This window comes from Falco punctatus (genome assembly GCF_963210335.1).
Source record: "Falco punctatus genome assembly, chromosome: 2".
Taxonomy (NCBI): domain Eukaryota; kingdom Metazoa; phylum Chordata; class Aves; order Falconiformes; family Falconidae; genus Falco; species Falco punctatus.
This window is the reverse complement of record NC_137581.1, coordinates 21,188,768-21,208,325: the sequence shown is the minus strand read 5'-3', so window position 1 is coordinate 21,208,325 and position 19,558 is coordinate 21,188,768. Positions and strand designations below refer to the sequence as shown.

Here is a 19,558-nt window from a genome sequence, read left to right as displayed (position 1 = left end):
TCCTCCTGGAAACTATGCTAAGGCACATGGAAAATAAGGAGGTGATTGGTGACAGCCAACATGGCTTCACTAGGGGCAAATCTGGTGGCTTTCTACAACAGGGTTACAGTGTTGGTAGATGAAGGAAGAGCAAGTGACGTCATCTACTTTGACTTGTGCAGAGCATTTGACACTGTCCCACATGGCAACCTTGTCTCTAAATTGGAGAGACATGGATTTGAGAGATGGACCACTCAGTGGGTAAGGAATCATCTGGATGGTCCCACTCAAAGAGTTGTGGTCAGTGGCTCAGTGTCCAAGTGGAGACCGATGACAAATGCTGTTCCACAGGGGTCCATACCGGGACCAGTGCTGATGAAGATCTTTGCTGGCAACATGGACAGTGAGATTGCATGTACCTTCAGCAAGTCTGCTGATGACACCAAGCTGTGTGGTATAGTTCACATGCTGGAGGGAAGGGATGCCACCCAGAGGGACCTTGAGAGGTGAGCCCTTGCAAACCTCATGGAGTTCAACAAGGCCAAGTGCAAGGTCCTGCACGTGGGTCAGGGCAATCCCCAGTATTGAAAAAGGCTGGGCAGAGAATAGATTGAGAGCAGCACTGAAGAAAAGGACTTGGGGATGTTGGTGGGTGGATAGCCCAACATGACCCAGCAATGTGTGTTTGCAGCCCCGAAAGCCAACCATGTCCTGGGCTGCATCAAAACAAGTGTGACCAGCAGGTCAAGGGAGGTGACTCTCAGCCTCTACTCTGCTCTCATGAGACCCCAGCTGAAGTACTGTGTTCAGCTCTGGAGCCCTCAACATGAAAAGGACATGGACCTGTTGGAGTGAGTCCAGAGGAGGGCCGTGGAGATTATCAGAGGGCTGGAGCACCTCTCCTGTAAAGACAGGCTGAGAGAGTTGAGGTGGTTCAGCCTGGAGAAAAGAAGGCTCTGGGGAGACCTTAAATCAGCCTTCCAGCACCTAACAGAGGCCTGCGGGAAAGCTGGAGAGGGACTTTTTACAAGGGCATGTAGCGATAGGAGAAGAGGGAATGGCTGTAAACAGAAAGAGGGCAGATTTGGATTAGGTATGAGGGAGAATTTTTTTATTGTGAGGGCGGTGAGGCCCTGGCACAGGTTGCCCAGAGCAGCTGTGGCTGCCCCATCCCTGGCAGTGCTCAAGGCCAGGCTGGATGGGGCTGTGAGCAGCCTGGTCTGGTGGGAGGTGTCCCTGCCCGTGGCAGGGGCGTGGGACTAGGTGATCTCTAAGGTCTCTTCCAACCCAGACCATTCTGTGATGATAATAATACTTTCAGAGAACGTAGTGATGAGAGAACAGAGGATCAACATTCCTCCCAGCAGAGCTCTCTTTTTAGCTTGTGAAACTGGCAGTTTAGCATAGAAATTGCTAATTAACAATGAAAAATAATAATATCAAGTATTCATTTTAATCCTATATATTATTTTTATTTCCATAGCACTTAGGACCTGTATCCATAAACAGATACCTGCATACACCAAGCCCTGTACAAATAGAGGTTTAAAAAATGAAGTCTGCCTCCTCCCCCAGATTTCTGTGTCAGTATAGAAGGAAGGGAAACAGATGGGTACAAACAAAGGGATCGTACAGAAACAATGAGGCTTTCTTGCTCAGCATCATAGACCTTAGCAGAGGTTTAGGCGCATTGGCAGTTTAAATCATGTCAGGCACTTTTAGTGTATAAACACAGTAAAAGGAGGGTTTGATGGAGAATCAAGAGGTGTTTTTGTGGCTTTTTACGTGGAGCTCCTTCCAAGTATTGTTGGTAAAGTAGGAGAAAGCAAGTCATTGTTTGACTTGAAAAGGCTGCAGTCAGTTTAAAACATGTTGGTCAACACAAGGCTATTCTGCCTCTGACATTGCATCAGTAGGGGTGGAATTTTTTCCACCTACCTCCCTAACACATAGACATGTGGTCTATCCTAGTCACTCAGGCTCCATCAATAATCAGGAAAGAGAAGGAGGCAGCCTTTGGAGATGTGTCTCCTCCCACATGAGCCATCTCCAATGGATGAGTGGTATCACTTGTTCTGTAGGGGCCCCTGCCTCCTGCCCTTGATGCCCATGACAGAGCTTAGCTAACAACCTTGCATATCTAACTGCTAGACAGATAGAGCTAGAGAGTTTGGCCTACGGGTAGGATTTCTTTTGTCTTGGTTTAGCAATTTACCAATTAGGCAGTTCAACTTGGTTTTGAATGCTTTAAATTTAAAATTATTTTGACAGTCAGATGGTTGGTCTTTGTATTAAGGTGTAAGGGCCCTTTCTGAGAAAAGGCTTTGTTCATTGTCTGGGTGCCAGGTTGCAGAGTGATTATGCTTTAAAATGTAGTGAGGAAACAACTAACATTGAATATGGCTCTCTGAGCTCACCTGCAAATCAATTCTGTGCACACCTGTCTGCAATGCAGGGCATGCCCAAAGCCTCCCACATAAGTGTAGGGGAAGAAAAGGCCTCCTCAGATAAGCATGGGAGAAGTAAACGGCTTGGTGGACTGTGAACTGGCTGCAAAGGTGCTTTGCTGTGTGTAGGCATATTCCAGGGCAGAATTTGGGTGGATAATTGATTGTATATAACCAGCACTTATGTATGCAATAAAAGATGTCACTTGGGGTCCGTGCCATCATATACCGCATTAAGGCTTTTAGTATGCATGTTTGTGAAGGTGTACAAAAAGAAATTAAAGTTTTCAGAGGCTTACCTTAAAGGTCTGCAAGTTTCCATAAAATATATTTGAACCTCACATCCAAAGCATATTCTATAGATATATTGTACACGTTAGAGCATATTGTTCCTGCTGAAATTATAACAACAAAGAACCATTCAGTAACTGCATGCTTTAGATTTGAAATGTTTAATGCCAGGTAATAAGGGTAATTTAGAATGAAATATCTTTCAAAACAAACCAGACAGGTTTTCACATTTGAGAATATTGTATGTATAGAGCTTTTCTAATACAGGAGTGACGTAAATATATCAGCCTGTATGATGAAATATTTTTAGTATGGTCTAAGATAGGTAAAGAGTGGTAGAGTTTGCAAAAGCCTGTGTAAATCAGATGGTTCAGGATAAAAGCATATTGAGGAATTTTTCCCAGGAAAACAGGAACTTTTCTGTTCTTGATCAGAAGGCCAAATCTTTTTGAAGTGAGGTGTTTAACTCATCTGTCAACATTTAAGTACCAACAGGGGGAAAGATCCGACTTGCTCTGACCCATCTGCTGGCAGAAACAATAGAATCCAAATTTTGTATTGTTATTTGAGAAAAGGCATATATCTTTAACTGGACTTCTTGAAGGGAAGAGGTTAAATACTTTTATCATGTTACGTTGAGCTGACCTAGATGTTCCTTTGGGCTTGGTCCATGCTGGTGTAGCAGTACTGCTGTCTGCCATTGGCACCTGGTTCTTAGCTACCCAGTCCCAGAGCAGCATACAGCTGCTGGGTGGCAGCGAGTGTCTTCTCCAGTAGCAGTGGGTGACGTGGTGAAGCAGAAGCTTTCTCTGTGATGTCTCTGCCCTTGCCATGTCCCTGATGGTGTGTCATGTTTCTTTCAGCACAAACAAAATGCACTTGGGAATCCAGACAGAACTTGTGAGGAAGATGCATTGTTTGAATTGTGTTCTTGTGCTGCACTTATGCCTCATCATGTTCGTACTGGTTAAGATAGCATGCCTGGAAAAGGGAGAAACCCACTGGGTTTCCATGTTGGGCAAGACAAAGACAGTCTTAGGCAGAGGGTAATTTTTCAGCTGCATTTTGCAACTACATAGCACTTCCTGTGTTGTGAAATTATATTTATGTCCTTCTCTTTAATCTTTCTTAACACAAAATTTGGAGAAATTTACTAATGTTCCTGGACTGACTGAAGCTACTGATGAAGCAAGAAAAAATGAATGTATTTGTATGTTTCAAAATATCTTCATCAAATCAATTCTGCAAAGGTTTTGCTTCTCAGGAGCACAACACTCCAACAGAACAACTGTCCCAGGGAGAAGTAAATAATTTTTCACATTTTATCCTTGTTGATGTTTCAGTTCTATTACAGTGGCAGTTGCTAACTGCTAAATAATACAAGTCACCTGTCAGAAGTTTCTATTAGCATGTTATAATTTCTGCTGAAAAAGGGAGATTAGTTTAGCACCTCAGTTACAGGACCTAGGCAGGATTTCATACAGAAAAACCATCAACATGTGTAGCACAAAGTTTTCTGCTAAGACCAGATAGATAAGGATGGGAATTTTTGTTTTGACTGTTAAAATGAAGTAGCATCAGAATATAGATAAAGTCGGCAGTGCTGAGCTGAAACATTAGCGATAAAATTATCAGATTTATAAATTACAACTATTTCTTTCCTTTTATTTCAAATTAACTTCAAAAGACTTTGTTGTTTGCTTTTTTAAAATGTTCAGTCATGCAACAGAAGCTCTGCATTCTCTGATATTAACTGGTTACAAGATGAAATTGTGTGAAATAAAATTTGTTGTCAGACTAACAGTACACAATATTATGTTAGAAGCAGCATCTAAATGAGGCATTTCCCCTAACAGTAATTAAGATTTCACCAGTCATGAAGTCATAATAAAAAACTTTTCTATGCTATTTATTTGACAAGCATGAAGTTTTCTATTCTTTATTCACGATTTGTAAACATTCAATTACTCTGACTGAAGCACTAGAAGGACACAGTCCTGCACTGAAAAGTTTATAGTCTAAAAGGCAGAAGACTGCAAAAAGGATTAAAGCACACAGGTGGCTGTGATTAAGGTCTTTAATGATGGTGTCTTCTATAAATTCCTAGCTAACCATTAGTTTTTACTATTTTTTTATGTATCCTGAATCTTTTTGACTGCATCTCTCATTTATCTCTTTGTTCTCTACTTCTAACATAGACTTACTTTCCACAGTGTATCCCCAGCTTTCCAGTTCCCTTAACATCCATCTTCCTTGCCTTGTTCTGGCTTTGGAACAAAATATAATAACAAAACCCCACCATCAGAGAGAGACCACAACACCAATCTTGACTCTGAATGTGGAATTCTTTTTGTTTAATCCAGTAATTCAAAGGAATCTCTTTTCTTCACATGATAGCCATATGCCATGAAGAACACACGTCTTTGTTTTGGGGCAAAAGAAGTAGAAGGGGCTGTCCATAACAATGGGGATTGTTCATAGTCCCCAGGTTATATGATTCATTTCCCAGAGACCGAAGGATCTGAAGTTTCCTCCTGGTATGCACTTCTGCAGAAGCAGATCACAGGCTGGCCATCTGATAGTGAGGTTACTGCAATGGCGTGATAAACTGCTTCTGTTCCCAAGTATGAATGAGAGACAGCCCTCGGAACAGCAAATCTAGCCAGAAATGATGAACTTCATACACAGGAGGTTTTATACTTTTTACTGTCATTCTTGTCTGATCTTTATTCAATGTCCAAATACATACAGGCTTTTATTTTTAAATTACAGACTGCTTTTTTTTAATCAGCTCAGCAACCCAGCTGTAATAGATATTCTAGATATTTCAGCAACCAGCAACTCTCATTCGCGTGTTCACTGACAGACAGTCAGAAGAGCTTAGCACTGAAGATAAGATCTCCTTAGTCATCAAAGCCAGTTCTCTGCCCTTGCAGACAAACAGGACACAAAAATCCCCCTCATAAACCTACTTAATTCAATTCTAAACATGTAAGAAAGTTTGTTTCCCCTTACACTTTCTGGAAAGTTGTTCCAGACAGATCTGTGGATACATTTGTTTCAGTAGCTTCAGAGTTAAAAGATAGTTGTGTGCAGTTTATTACCCCAGTTGTTCCCGTGCAGGCTCTGTTCTTTAGCATAAACAGTTTTATTTGCTCCTAGCAGTTAACCCAGGATACATTTATAAGCAGCCATATATTTTCTTAGAAGGCATTTTGCCAGGCCGAACAAGGAAAGCCTTTCACACTCTGATCCCAGTGGTGCTATTCTGCACCTTTTCCAAGCCAGAAGTCATTCTTCTTAAGCATTGGTGGTAAGTGCTATGTGCCACACCAGCGATGAGATGTCCTGAGCACCTTCTATACCAGCACTGATCCTTCACTACCTGCACAGCCAATACTGCCTAGTATTGTATTTTGTTGTTTCATACCGATAGCTCATTGTTAGCTCCTCTCATGATCATTTCCATTCATTACCTTCTAACTTCAGCACAAGTTCCTCTTACTGTCTCCAAATCCTGGATTCATCCCAGCCAACTAGTTTTCTTAGGGCTGCGTGCTCCTTGTGTAGACTACGAAGAGATGCAAGCTCTTCCAGCAGGGGTTCAGAACAGAATCGCCCTCTGGAAATGCCTCTTGCTGTCTTTTTTAATTGGCTTCTGGCCAACAGACTTCTCAAGCAGCTGAAGTGAGGTGCCTGTTAAAGGTGGCCAATACAAAGCTGAGTACATGGCACCTCATCCATTCCCTGTGATCCTTGTCCTTAGGGTCTTTAAGCCTCTGCTGTAAGTGGTGAAGATCACCCTCAGTATCAACCATGCCTCTGTTTTATGTCATGGGCAAATTTGTCAGCACAAGATGTGTCAGTTTCATTCGTGGAAACATTAAAAGTTACAAGGCTGAGATGTAATCTGCAGCAAAGTCTGCAAGCAATCTGTTTGCACGCTCCCTTTCAACACTTACCTACTGTGGCCTTCTCTTAACCTATCTCCTTCATGTCCTCCAGTTTCTTGTCTTGCAGTGACCCAGATCACATTTGTCTGTTTTCTTAAGTATGGCTATTCCTTTTAGTAGTCTCCAGACAGCTGGGACATTGCTCTCCAGACAATAGATGTGGAACACTGAGATACCTGAGCACACTATCCAATACCTGTAATTTTGGGCATCAGTGTATGAGATGTTTATTTCAGGACTTGCAGAACAGCTGCTCTGTGTGCCACCATGCCGGCTGTGCCAATTATCCACAGAACGATTCCTTATAACAAAGTTAAAATCCCCAGCAAAAGACAAAAAGTCATCATTCGTTAAATGCCACAAAATAGATCAGGGGAAACAAACTACCAGTGTCCTGGGTTTTCCTTTTTGTTAAACAAGGTAAAGCCATATGGTGTTAGAAAAACCTTGCTGCAAAATCTGCAACTTGATATGGTGGCTCTTCCAAAGCTTTGGAAGACAGCTATCTTTGGCCAAAATTCACTAATGTTTTGGGGGTTTGCTTCCACTTAAGTTGAGATAATTTCTATTCCCATTATCTGTCCTGCTTTTGCCCCCAAATTCAACATCCTTATCTGTATTGACAAGTGAAGCAAGTGCTCGTTTAGTTTTGAGGGCGTTCCAAGATTATCTTCATTCTTGATCTTCTCAACAAATTTATTTTTTCCTTGCTTTATTTAGATTAAAATAGTTGAGAAATGTTTGCTGCTGTTTCAAATAACCTTTGAAAGCTCTGGCAGAGCTTGACTTGCTGTCCTCTTGTACTCTTGATATGTGACTCTTTATTCTGACATTTCAGTGGGAGGTGAATGCTAACCTCTTCTGAAAATCTAGCTCCAGGAGTGAATTCTATCCTCATAAAATTTCTAGCCTCAATCCTGAAGTATTTTCAAAAGCATGCAAGAAATAAAGAAGGTTAATTACCAGTGACTTTCATGTAAGTCATTTAGATATTTTTGAACTTTTTATCCAGGGTGTAAAGAGTATCAGTCACGTAATCCAAATCTTCTGTAGTTAGCTTGTTCTGTATACAGTGATGAAACAGTCATTTATACCTTCCATATTTTAAAGTGTAAAATGCCTAAAATTTTTCAGAAACAGCTTTCCATGTGTACTGATGATCAGCATAATTTCATTACACGTTCCTTATTTACCATTTCACACTTTTGTTTTGAGTTAATAAAAAAATTACAACATATCAGCTTGTCATATTTTCACTTGCTGGTTTATCTAAAAATTATCAACATTTGTTTTATTAGAAATTAGTAAAAATTATGGTATTTTAGAATAAAGAACTGCAAAGATCAACACCACCTACTAAATCTTTCTGTACTAACAATTATAGACTGTTCCTTCAAACTATTTTGAGGCATTGTTTAAAATGAGATACTGTTTCATGATTCTACATTCTGGATTACTGGCGAACCAGCTGCAAATATCCTGTCACTTTTAATATAGGCAATATTTTTCACTTCTGTTTCATATATAACCACCAGCCGTAAACTGAAGATTTAAAATGCTTTTTAAAATGAGGTCTCTTGGTATTTTTCATTGAGTATATACACTGTGATGATTCTGACAGCTGGATAAACACTAAATAGACTTTTTCTTAAAATACAATAACCTTATAGAAATTGGAAAGTGAGAATCTGACATACTCTCAAGGTTATATAAAGACAAAGCAATTAAATACCAAGACTGTACATAAAGGAAAGACTTCTTGTCTCTAGACACAAGCTGCATGTACTGGTATGGAGAGCACAGGTGACTTATTCTGCTGGTACCAATACACATGCAGTGCTTACAGATGCTAAAGTATTACCCTTATGGCAGAAGTAAAACATTACAGTTTGGGTCATGGATCCTCCATCTATTGGCATAAAATATGAGTGACACAAGAGAATAAGATTAACTTGACAGCTTCCATCTTGTCTGGCAGCCAAACTGATGACTGGAATGGATAATTTATTAAAAAGCAGTAATTTCTACACAAGCAGAGAAGGGAAGTTTCATGCGCAGATCTTTTTTTTTATTTGGCATTATATGAGTATTTCATATGGGAAAGCTGTTCTATGCTGCCTTTGGGAGGTGCCCCATCATTCCCAAGTGTCCTGCTTTGAAACATTTTTTGTTTGTTTCCTTTCAGTTATTAAACTGTTCTTATCTCAACCCACAGGTTCTACCTTTTTCTGATTCTACCTGATTTCAGGTTCTACCTGATTCTGATTCTCCCACTGGTGGGAGGGAGGGCAGCGAGCAAGCAGCTGCGTGGTACTTTGTTGCTAGCTGGGGTTAAACCACCACACCAAGCCATTGGACATGTTCTCTCTGTGTCCGTACTCTGACATCTCAGTCCGCTTGGTGAGGATTCAGCATGCTTGTCCACCATATGGCAGGAGTGGATGTCCCTGCTTTGGCTATCCTGTAGCCCTTGTGCCATGACAACACTGACTCCTTTTAATACACCCTACCCTGGGTGCTCTGCATCACACCCTGTGTGGTGACACTGGCGTGCTCCCTGCATGGGGGAGCGAGTCTGACATGACCAGCCCCTCGCCCCTCACTGAGGTCCTTCTGCCTCCTGCTGCACCTTTGGACCAGTGCCTGGGTTTATTTGGACGGGGGTTGTTTGCACCCCCTGCATCTCAGAGCGCGTGGCAGAGATGGGCACCAACGGACTGCTGTGCTGAGGCTGGACTCAGGGGTCAAACTCCATTCCTGGTAGAAAGGTGGGGCGCTCTTCTACCTGTGCACTCCCCTTTACCCTCCCCAAACTTCCAGCCAAGGCTATGGCCGCAGCCAGACTCTGTTTTACCCACACAGAGACGCAGCTTTGGCAGAGGGCCATGAGTGACTGGTCTGTGCGTACAGGGCAGCCAGGCATACCCTTTTATTCAGACCTACCCTCTTTAGTGCAAAGGCACCGCATTCCTAGATCCATGCACATATCTGGCAATTGCCCAGCTGCACCAGAACAACTTCTTCTGAGGCCACCCTTCCTTGGTCAAGAAGGTCACCATGGTCCTGCACTGCCCAGTCACTCTCACTGATTCACTTACTCAGATTAAAGTGAGAAAAAAATCTTTTTGGCCAGAATGTAACCAAAATACAAAACCCAACATCTCTTTTAACTGTAACTGTAGTGGTTTGCCAGGCACAGTAGTCTGGAATAACAGGGTAGCAGGGATGGCAAGCAAAATACACCATAACCCAGGTATCTTCAGTATTAGAGAGGTCAGCTCTGGGAGGCTTGTCTTATCTTCAAATTCCCAGAAGTGCCAAGCCACCAAATAGGTGACAGACAGTGCAAGTTTGGTAACTTGCCGTCTGCACATGTTAAGCACAATTATTGAGCCAGCAGTTCCAAATGGCACAACATACCTTGACAGGGAAATGGGGTAGCAAAACAGCTTTAAACAGAAAGTGATTACTGGAGGCTTGATCCTTTGTCTTACGCATACAGGGTATGATGACTTGTGTCTCAGTGGCTTTGTAGCCAGGATGCTCAAGGAACCTGAGCAAGTGTTATTGCCTGGTCACTGAGTCACATCTGGCTGCCGGCAGGACAGGAAGATGTCCAAGTTCAGTGGGGTATTTCTGTATTAAAGACAAAATTGCCTCACACACAACTGATCTTCCTCTGCCAACCAGTTATTAATGGTAATTAATGCATTTATTTTTAAAAGCAAGGTCTGTAAAGAATATGAGATTTAAGCACTCAGTGAAAAACTGTAGATTATCTCTAATGCCTATGGAATCAGTAAGATCTGATGATACATCCTGGTTGAAAATCTAGATTCTGGTACCTACAAGTAGCCCCATGAACAACACTAAATTCAGTAGTCTCCCTCTATTTCCTGTGCCTGCACAGGAACTTGAAATTTGGTACAAGTATAGCTATTGGTCTTATTCTTTATTTCATGATCTAAAATTCTAGACATTTACATGTAATTGAAATAACTGTTATAACCTCTATCATCCAGTATCATGGAAGTGTCTTTCAATATTCTCATGTTATTATTTCAAAAATTTTTAGGGATGCAAAAAGCTTCCAATTTTAATCACTTTTTAAGAAATGTGACTAACAATTTTTGTGCTCTGAAATTGCCATGAAAAGAAACAAAACCAGCAGTAGAATAAGTATTTCATTCTTTCTGGCATTTTGCTCTGAAAAACTAATATGAACCACTGAAAAATGTTATAGCATCTGACCTCATTGAATAGTAATTTACAATGCAAATACATGTAATTTTCCTTAGGCATAGTAGACTCAAAGAAAAGAAAAAAATAAAAAAGCAGTTCTGCTCTGTAAACACACAAAGAAAACTTCCCCGAAACTGCTATTCCAATCTTTTTTTTTCTTTAGCAACTCCATTTTCATGAAGATTATATTATAGTGTTGGTTTTCAATGACTATACTGCCAGTCTTATGTGGAGACTTTAAACAATGGTAAACATTAATAAATAACTCCTAATTTTAAGATCTCAAAAGGCAGAAAGTAACTGATTCTTTTTAACAAACCTTTAATTTTCAGTTCAAAATGAATAGGCTTTTACTATCTCTCATGTTTTAAGCTGTGGTGAGGAACAGATGTGTTGGTAATTGAAGGTCTCAGTGTCTGTCCCAGGAGAACGACAGCTCTAGGCTCTTTCATGTGTTTGTTGTGAAGTGATGGAAGCAAGGAAGGAGGACCAGAGCAGAGGTGGTAGGATCCATGGATCTGTTTCCCTGGGATCACATGAAAGAAACATGATCATAGGAGTTAACTGTGAAATATGTTTTCTTACCAGCCTCCTGTCGTTGCCCGTGGAGCCCAGTATTCCTCATCTCTAGCTGGCTGTATGCAAGAAACTGGAAAGCATTTTACCAAAAAAATTGGTCTGTAGAATTTTTCTTGGTGATCAAATTAATTTTTTCATTTCACCTCTACTCATTGTTAGTGCTAGTGTGAGTCTTGACCATGGTGTCTCTCAGACATTAAAGATTTACAGTTAGGTGAAACCTAGTATGTCACACTGAGTAATAATGCAATAAAGCGTCTCTATGTTCTTTTCAAACCTAAGGCAGATACTTCCAGTGGCCTTCCTCCCTTTCAGAGCCTGTGGCTTCATCTCCATTAGGGCTTTGAGCTGGAGCAACAGTGAGCTTGAAGGGAAGCCGTGAGTGTCCTCATTTCCCATGTCTCAGAATTTGCAAAGCAGTTCTGGGTGGGTGGGGACTGGATTTCTTTTGGAGGAAACTCAATGGGAAGCTCCCCTACCAGGTGCATTACATGCACTGCAACCACAAACACGAATAGACGTAGGAACCAAAGACTGGCCCTTCAAACAGCTTCAAGCTACATGCTTTGTGGCAGTGGTCGACCTAGGAGACCAGACTATATCTAGCCAGACAATATCCCTGAGCCACAGGTTATGTGGGATTAGGGGCTTCAACACCACCTTTATTCGTCTAATAATCCAATCCTTAAATCTAAAATTAGATGCTTGTGTAGACATACCCTAATTCTCACAGCTAGATTCCCCTCTTCTTAAAGGAGTCATTTTATATACATATACATATATATATATATATGAGTGTAAGCACAGGGACTATCAGCAAAATTGAAATTATATATTTTCCTACTTCCTGAAAATGCTGTGATGTTGTTATCCAGAATGTGATTTTCTGTGAGGCTCTGTTGTTCATTCAATTTTCCAGCAGAACTGATTGATACTGAGTGGGTGGCAATCAAGTAACCTGCCAAGGTCACACACTGAGTCGTTGCTTTCCCTAAAACTGTACCCTAACACCCTGCCAACTAGCAGTCCTGCTTAATACAGGCAGCCTCCACCTACTAGGAATTAATAGAAATGGCCATATGACCACCAACCACTGAAGCAAAGTGAAACAACATTTAATGATCCCCACGTTAATGGATGTAGTTTTCAGGTGCATACTATACAAGGGCAGAAACAATTCTGTTGGCTGGCTTACCAAATAGCGTTTTCTTCTGCGGCAATTGGTCATGTTATTTTGTTGGCCAATTTAACATGCCCAATGCACTTTTAGAGTTCATTCAAAAATATTTTATTTTAATAAGGGTGAATAAGTACTTAGAATTAAAAACATAGCCCTGTGCTGCTCTTATTCCTGACCTACTTTGATAAAGGCAAATGTGAAAGTTGCCCTGTGTAAATTATAATGTGTAGAGGAGTGACATTCTTTTGTCTGTGCTTCTTGTGACAAAATTATTTCTTACATTCTTAGTGATGCCTCATCTCCTGCTGCCCAGGTATACTGTTTTGCTCCATAGGAAGTATAATGTGAAGAAAACTACACTTTTGCCATTCAGACCAGAATAACTGAAGTGTTGTTCTTTTTAGTCAGAATTACTGGAAGTATTTCATGCCACTTGATTCTTCCTTGTGCTCAGAATCATCAACTAAATGTATGAGAAAAGGGTAGTGAATGAAGCCTGTAAGTTAAGAGAAAATAATTATGAAATGCTTGATTATGTCACTCAGTGGCACTGTAAGCATACTTTGAAGGTAAGTATCAGCTTAAGGTCCCCAAATCAGGGATGATATAGAGAAAATGAAATAATCTCTGTCAAATTTAGAAGAATTACATGAAAATAAAAAGAACTTGGCACAAGTTATAATCACTAAATTGTTTAGATTAAAAATAAATAAACAGTATATTGCCAGATGGCTTTACAGCCATGAGAGAACAGAGACATACAAACTTAGAAAACTCACCTACCAACTTAGAAAATATTCTCTTCAGTGCACAGCAGCATCTACAGGTACAGGACCCTTCCCTATCCCCTCATTATTCCTGCACATGGAAAAGATGTAAAAGAAGCCATAAAAAAGTTTGTGATCAGAAACGGTCACAGGAAGCCCACTACTCCTTGTTCTGGGTCTTTTTATGCTGTCATGGTCACATTTTGCATTGCAAGGGGAGTAGTCCATCCTGGGGTAGTGTCCAAGAGTCCTCCAAACCTAGAAAATCTCCAGCCTTACCCAGAGACATGCCCCTCATCCAGAATGAGGTAGCACCGCTGCAGCCCATCACCTCAGGTGAGCGGGTCACTGAGCTGTATCTCTACCAGGGGATCTCTGCTCTGAGGTTACTCTGCTTTTCCTGAGAATGCTGCAGACCTGCCAATCAGACAGTAGAAATATCAGTCATTTCCACGAAACCAACCTGTCACCCAGTGCAGGACAGAATGTTCAAAGATAAACCACAGGTTTTTATTATGCTGTAATTCATGCAACTGTCCATTTAAAAGGCATATACAAGACCAGAAGAATAGCTTTGTGGAAAGGAAAATCCTTCTTCTTGTTGGGAAAGGAAAAAAAAAAAAAAAAAAAGGTTTGGTTCAAGTACAGAATAAAGAAAGCAGCAACTTTAAGTCTTTAAATATCCACATTATTTTACCTATGTGATTAAAAAATATTTACATTCATTTTTTCCCTTGACTAATTAAATGCAATGCTTTCAAATGCAAATAGGCAAGTAAGCAATGCATCTCTTAGTGAAATTAACATGATACACGGTTAAGGCACCAAATTAAGGCAATGATCTTTGGAAATGCTGACTATAAATGTCTGTTTGCCTGATACTCACATCACGTACTGTGCAATCACACTGTGGTGGGTTGACCCTGGCTGGACACCAGGCGCCCACCACAGCCGCTCTGCCACCCCCTCCTCAGCCGGGCGGGGGAGGGAAAATACAGCAAAAGGCTCCTGGGCTGAGATGGGGGCAGGGAGATGGCTCAGCAGGTGCCGTCATGGGCAGAACAGGCTCGACTCGGGGAAATTAGTTGAATTTATCGCCGATCAAATCTGAGTAACGAGAAATAAACCCGAATCTTAAACCACCTTCCCCCAGCCCTCCCTCCTCCCCAGGCTGAACTTCGCCCCCGATTCCGCTCCCTCCTCCCTGCCAGCGGCGCAGGGGAGCAGGGCCGGGGGGTTACGGTCGGTGCCGCCCCCGCCGTCCCGGCCGCTCCTGCCCCTCGGGGGAGGGTCCTCGCCCCTGCCCGGCCCCGGCGCGGGGTCCCCCCCCCGGGAGGCGGGTCCCCCCCCCCGGGAGGCAGCTCCCCACGGGCTGCTCCAGCGGGAGCCCTTCCCTGGGGCTGCAGTTCCTCACCCCCGGCCCCAGCGCGGGCCCCGCCGCGGGGCGCAGCCCCTCAGGCCCGGCCGGCCCCGGCGCGGCCCCCGCGGGGTCCCCGGCCCTGCCCGCAGCCCGGCCCCGGCCCGGGCTCCTCCCCGCGGGGCCACGGGCCCTGCCCGGAGCCGGCCCCGGCGCGGCCCCCGCGGGTCCCGGCCCCCCGCGGGCACCCCCTGCCCGGGCTGCGGGGGGGAGCTGCTCCCCCGCGGGCTCCGTGGGCCGGGGGCACGGCCTGCCCCGCCGGGGGCTGCCCCGCGGGCTGGGGGAGCCGCTGCTGCGGCGCCCGGAGCCCCCCGGCCCCTCCGCACCGCCCGGGGCTGCGGGGCCGCTGCGCTCACGAAGTCTGCTCCGCTCTCCTGCTGCAGTTTGGAGGTTGTGGGGTTTTCCCCCTTCTTAAATACATTATCCTTGAGGCGCGACCACCATCACTGAGGGGCCAAGCAGTGGGTCCCTCTGGGAGCCGGCTGGCACTGGCTCCATGGGCGATGGGGGAAGCTTCTGGCAGCTTCTCACAGAAGCCCCCCCTGTAGCCCCCTCCTCCACTACCAAAACCTGCCATGCAAACCCAATACATGCTTAGAAAACATTCACAAACTGACAGGTTGTGCCTGACGGTTTTGAACACCTACCTGATAAGCAATTCCTTATTAATCTTCAGCATCTCTTCTCTCAGTGTTCTGTTTAAATCCAAATCACCAAGAGGTATCTCCTCAGCCCAAGCATTTTATGTATTATGTCACATAGTATGTCGTGCCTAACATTGCTCTCGCTCCAGAACAAGAACTAAATATTTCTTGTTACTCCAAAGATCTCTAGCCATTGATGTAATTTAAAAATGTATTACATTGTCTCTTTGTAACAGATTATTTATTGTTAGATCTTACATTGACAATTTGTTTTCAATCACTCTTGAAATTTGCTGTGCATATTCCTATGGAGAATTCTTATGAACAGAACAGAGTTTTCACGATTCAAGACACACTCTGTGACATTGTCACTTTAGAAATTCCTCCATAGACCAAGCAAAATTAAGAAGAATATGGTAATCCAAGCTGTTCAGACCTACATAAGTTTCAGACTAGCCTCATCTAAGGGACCTTTCAGACACCTCAGCAGAGTGTTCCCAAACAGCTGTGAATGTATGCAGGGTTATCAGTTTCAGCTAAAACAAGTTAATCATCTGAGAGGTGATCCAGGAGGATACAAAAATAGAAACAGGCTGTTTTTTTCCACATGCCTCCCCCTCTTGGGCTGCCTAGCAGTACAAGAACTGTGGAGAACCCTCTAGCTCCAAAATGGGAGAGAGGGATCCATAATGCTGCTTTACCAGGAGATCTCTGCACCTGCTGTGAGGGGCCATACATTCCCTTCGTCACTCACTGTGGTGCTCCAGCTGCTGAAGGTCTGGGGTGGTTTTAGCTCATTTGCTGTGTTGCTGCATTCATAATTGTTTTGTGTGGACAAAGAGCAGAAATGGATCCCACAGAGAAAAGCAAAAGTGAGGAGGCCAGGAATTTCAGATGCTGTCTGGGAATATTTTGCAGTCCAACCAGTTAAAAAAAACCAGCCTGCCTAGTGGACTGTGTGCTTTGCCGCAATGGGGTATCTAAGTCTACAACAGGATTTTTTACAGTGTTTACTGGAGCCTTTGTTTTCTCCCTCACAAACAGGTCAACTAAAAACTGATCCTATCAAGGAAGTACAAATAATTTATTCATTAACATAGTTACTAAATAGGAATAAGTCCATACAGAGAGCTATTAATGAGAATCTCATCTCCTAAAAATATTTCAGCAGAGAAAAAGAGAAGTAGCCTATCATGTGTGTGGATGTAATAATGCCCCCAAAACAAGCAGATCAAAACTTCCAACAAGAAGCAGAAAGTCTGTTTGATGTTATTTTTTTCACTGGAGAACTATGATACAGGTCTTGTGCCATGGATAAAGACTAGTAGCCTTATAAATCTGGGGTCAATCAGATCATTTACCAAACAGTTATCAGTTACAGCCTAAAGGGATGCTCTAAAGAAAGAATACCTGAAAATGTTTCATTGTTAATGCAGTAGATAACATTCAAAAAGATTTTAAATGAACCAACTTGCTGAAAAAGACATTTTCAGATTCTGAAATTTTTCCAGAGCTTTGTCCCCTCAAAGACAATAGCTGGCAGGCCGCCTAAGAATGTGAATGTGATAAAGAGAAAACTATTACATCTGGCACTTCTTTTGCAGGAAACTGTGACTCCTATGTCTCATTTTTCTGCTCTGCTTGATAATATAATTCTCATGAAAGGAATACACGGAACTATAATGAAAAATTAAATGATTGTGCAATGAAAGATAAAGTTATGCGAAACTCCATTGTTTCAAAGTACTACACAGTGCTCTAGCAGTGTGGTTGTCCATTGAAGTCAAGATGACTCATTTGCCTCCAGATATTCACACTATCTTGAGTTGAGTTCAGTTGAGTCTTAGCCTCTGTCTACCTGGACATACCTCTAGGTGAGTAATTTCAGGCTCTGTTCATTCATGGGGCAAGTGTCACAGACCTGCATCTAAATTTTACTTCTAATCACAGGCAAAGCCCATTCAGAAAGGGGGTGTGTGATACTCCAGTGTCAAAAGTTCAACTCCTCTTTCCTGTTCCACAATAAATTTCTGCAACACCTGATTCTCCTTTAAAAATAAGAAATATGAATATATGCAAAATATTTCTAAAAAATAAAAAGTACAATCTGCAACTATATTGGGATATTATTGTTGTTATCAATCCATCAACTGCAGGCAAGCTGCAGGTTTACGTTTAGGTATTTCTGGGAAATAATTTATTCAAGTCTCAATCCAAATTGTACTAATTTCATCGGCATTTTTTTTATTGACTACGGTGGTCAGCTTTTGAATAAACCCTTAACATCTCCCATTAGATGAGTACACTGAGAATTTCATCTGTCTCATTTATTAGAAGAAGCACTGAGCAATTTTTTCTTATGCAGTATCATCAAGTAGCATTCAAATCTGGAAAATAACATCAAGTGTCAGAATATGTCTATTTCTCAAAACATGGAAGCATTTGGAAACACTTGAAAACCTCTGTACTAATGAGGGCAGAGTGCTCTTTGCAGGCAAAATGTCACCGCTGGGGAACTCGATCTCCTGCGTGCTCCACAGCGGGGTGTGCTGCCCAGTCTCCTGTGGGTAAGTAAAACTCTCCCACTGGGTTGCAGGACTACAAGATGAATAATGTGCTCCAGAGTCAGAGAGAAACAGAAGGGAATCTAAGAGCTGCAGAGTACTCCAGCCATGATGGAGCACAAGACCCAAGTTCAGGTGTCAAAGATTGATTTCATTTAGACACGTCCTCAGAGCACTCAGAATAAAGAGCAGCTTCAGGGCAAAGCCCTTCAAAACAAGTGCTATCTGCCACTGAACCCAAACAGGAGACAAACCAAGTGTCTGTATTTTTGTGACATTATAGCTGCTAGATTCATTTTAAGCTAATCTGGCAAGTTTTGCAAAGAATAACAAGGGGGAAAGATCAAAGTCATTTAAAGGTATTCCCGAACTCATAAATAACAGTTTCTTGTACAGATAGATGATATTCAGGGACTGAGTTAAAAAGATCAAATCAGCATCACTACTATATGACCCCAAGGAACAACAATTCAAGAACTTCTCCTTGAGGGACTGCTTCAAGGCTATAAGCAGCTTCAGATCACTGGTCTTTACAAAATAGTTATTTTATGTGGACCTGATGAATAACACTTCAGCCAGGCTAAGGCCAGCTCCGGTACATGCTTATCCTATTACTTTCACCTACGCTGACAAAAATGATGCTTAAATGTCAAATAAAGAAATGTATTTCTCTATGACTGTCTGTTATCTTAGGATGAAAAAATGTCAGTCCTGCCAAGAGTAGCAAAGGTAATGTAATGTGGAGATGTAAGTAAAAAATATTGGAACATTAAAATCACATTACTAATTATATTTACAGTAATATAAGTTATAGCATGGAAGCACTTTACAGCTGCCAGTAGAAAAAAGAGAAAAATTATTGCAATAGAGACAACAGCCTGACCTGGGACAACACAACCATCACAGTCAGCTGGACAAGTAAATAGGACAACTGGGAAATGACAGTTATATGACCAACTTTAATTTTAAGGCTTAAGGATAAAGAAATTTTCTATTTTGTAAAGACTCCTCACTTCAGAGAAAAGGTAAATACATTGTATGTTAATGACTAGGAGTTGCAAAAACATTGAATAAGGAGCTCTTAGTCATAAAATGAATGAGTTGTGGAATCCAGCTTGGTGTAAATGCAGTGGAATCAGCCTAAAAAATTATAATTCACAATTTCATTATTAAGTATAATGAAACATGAGCTTGTAGATCAAACACACTCATCACTAGAAGCCATGAATCAAAGTAGCATTAAAGCACAGACATTTGACAATCTGATGTAGATACTGAAATTGATATTGGGCTAATTAAAATATTCAGTAGAATACAGAATGTTTGAGATTTAAAGATGTCATAATAAGCTGCCAAAAATAAAGATTTAAAAGGCTGATAAAGCAATTCCTTAAATAACTTAAATCCCTCACTGTTTCTTTGTAGGGTTTTGGGGTTTACTTCAAACCCAGCATAGTGTTTAGATAAAGGAGAAGTTGCACAGAAGAAGATGCTT

General features: G+C 42.0%; 1 long non-coding RNA gene across 1 annotated transcript in view; it reads left to right on the top strand.

The window, feature by feature from the left end:
* LOC308059287 overlaps positions 1-13,914 on the top strand; it is a 159,022-nt gene extending 145,108 nt beyond the window's left edge. The window contains exon 2 of the long non-coding RNA XR_013926193.1: positions 1,011-13,914. This is a non-coding gene — a long non-coding RNA (uncharacterized lncRNA). The remainder of the gene's footprint in view (positions 1-1,010) is intronic.
* Positions 13,915-19,558: the final 5,644 nt, after the last annotated feature.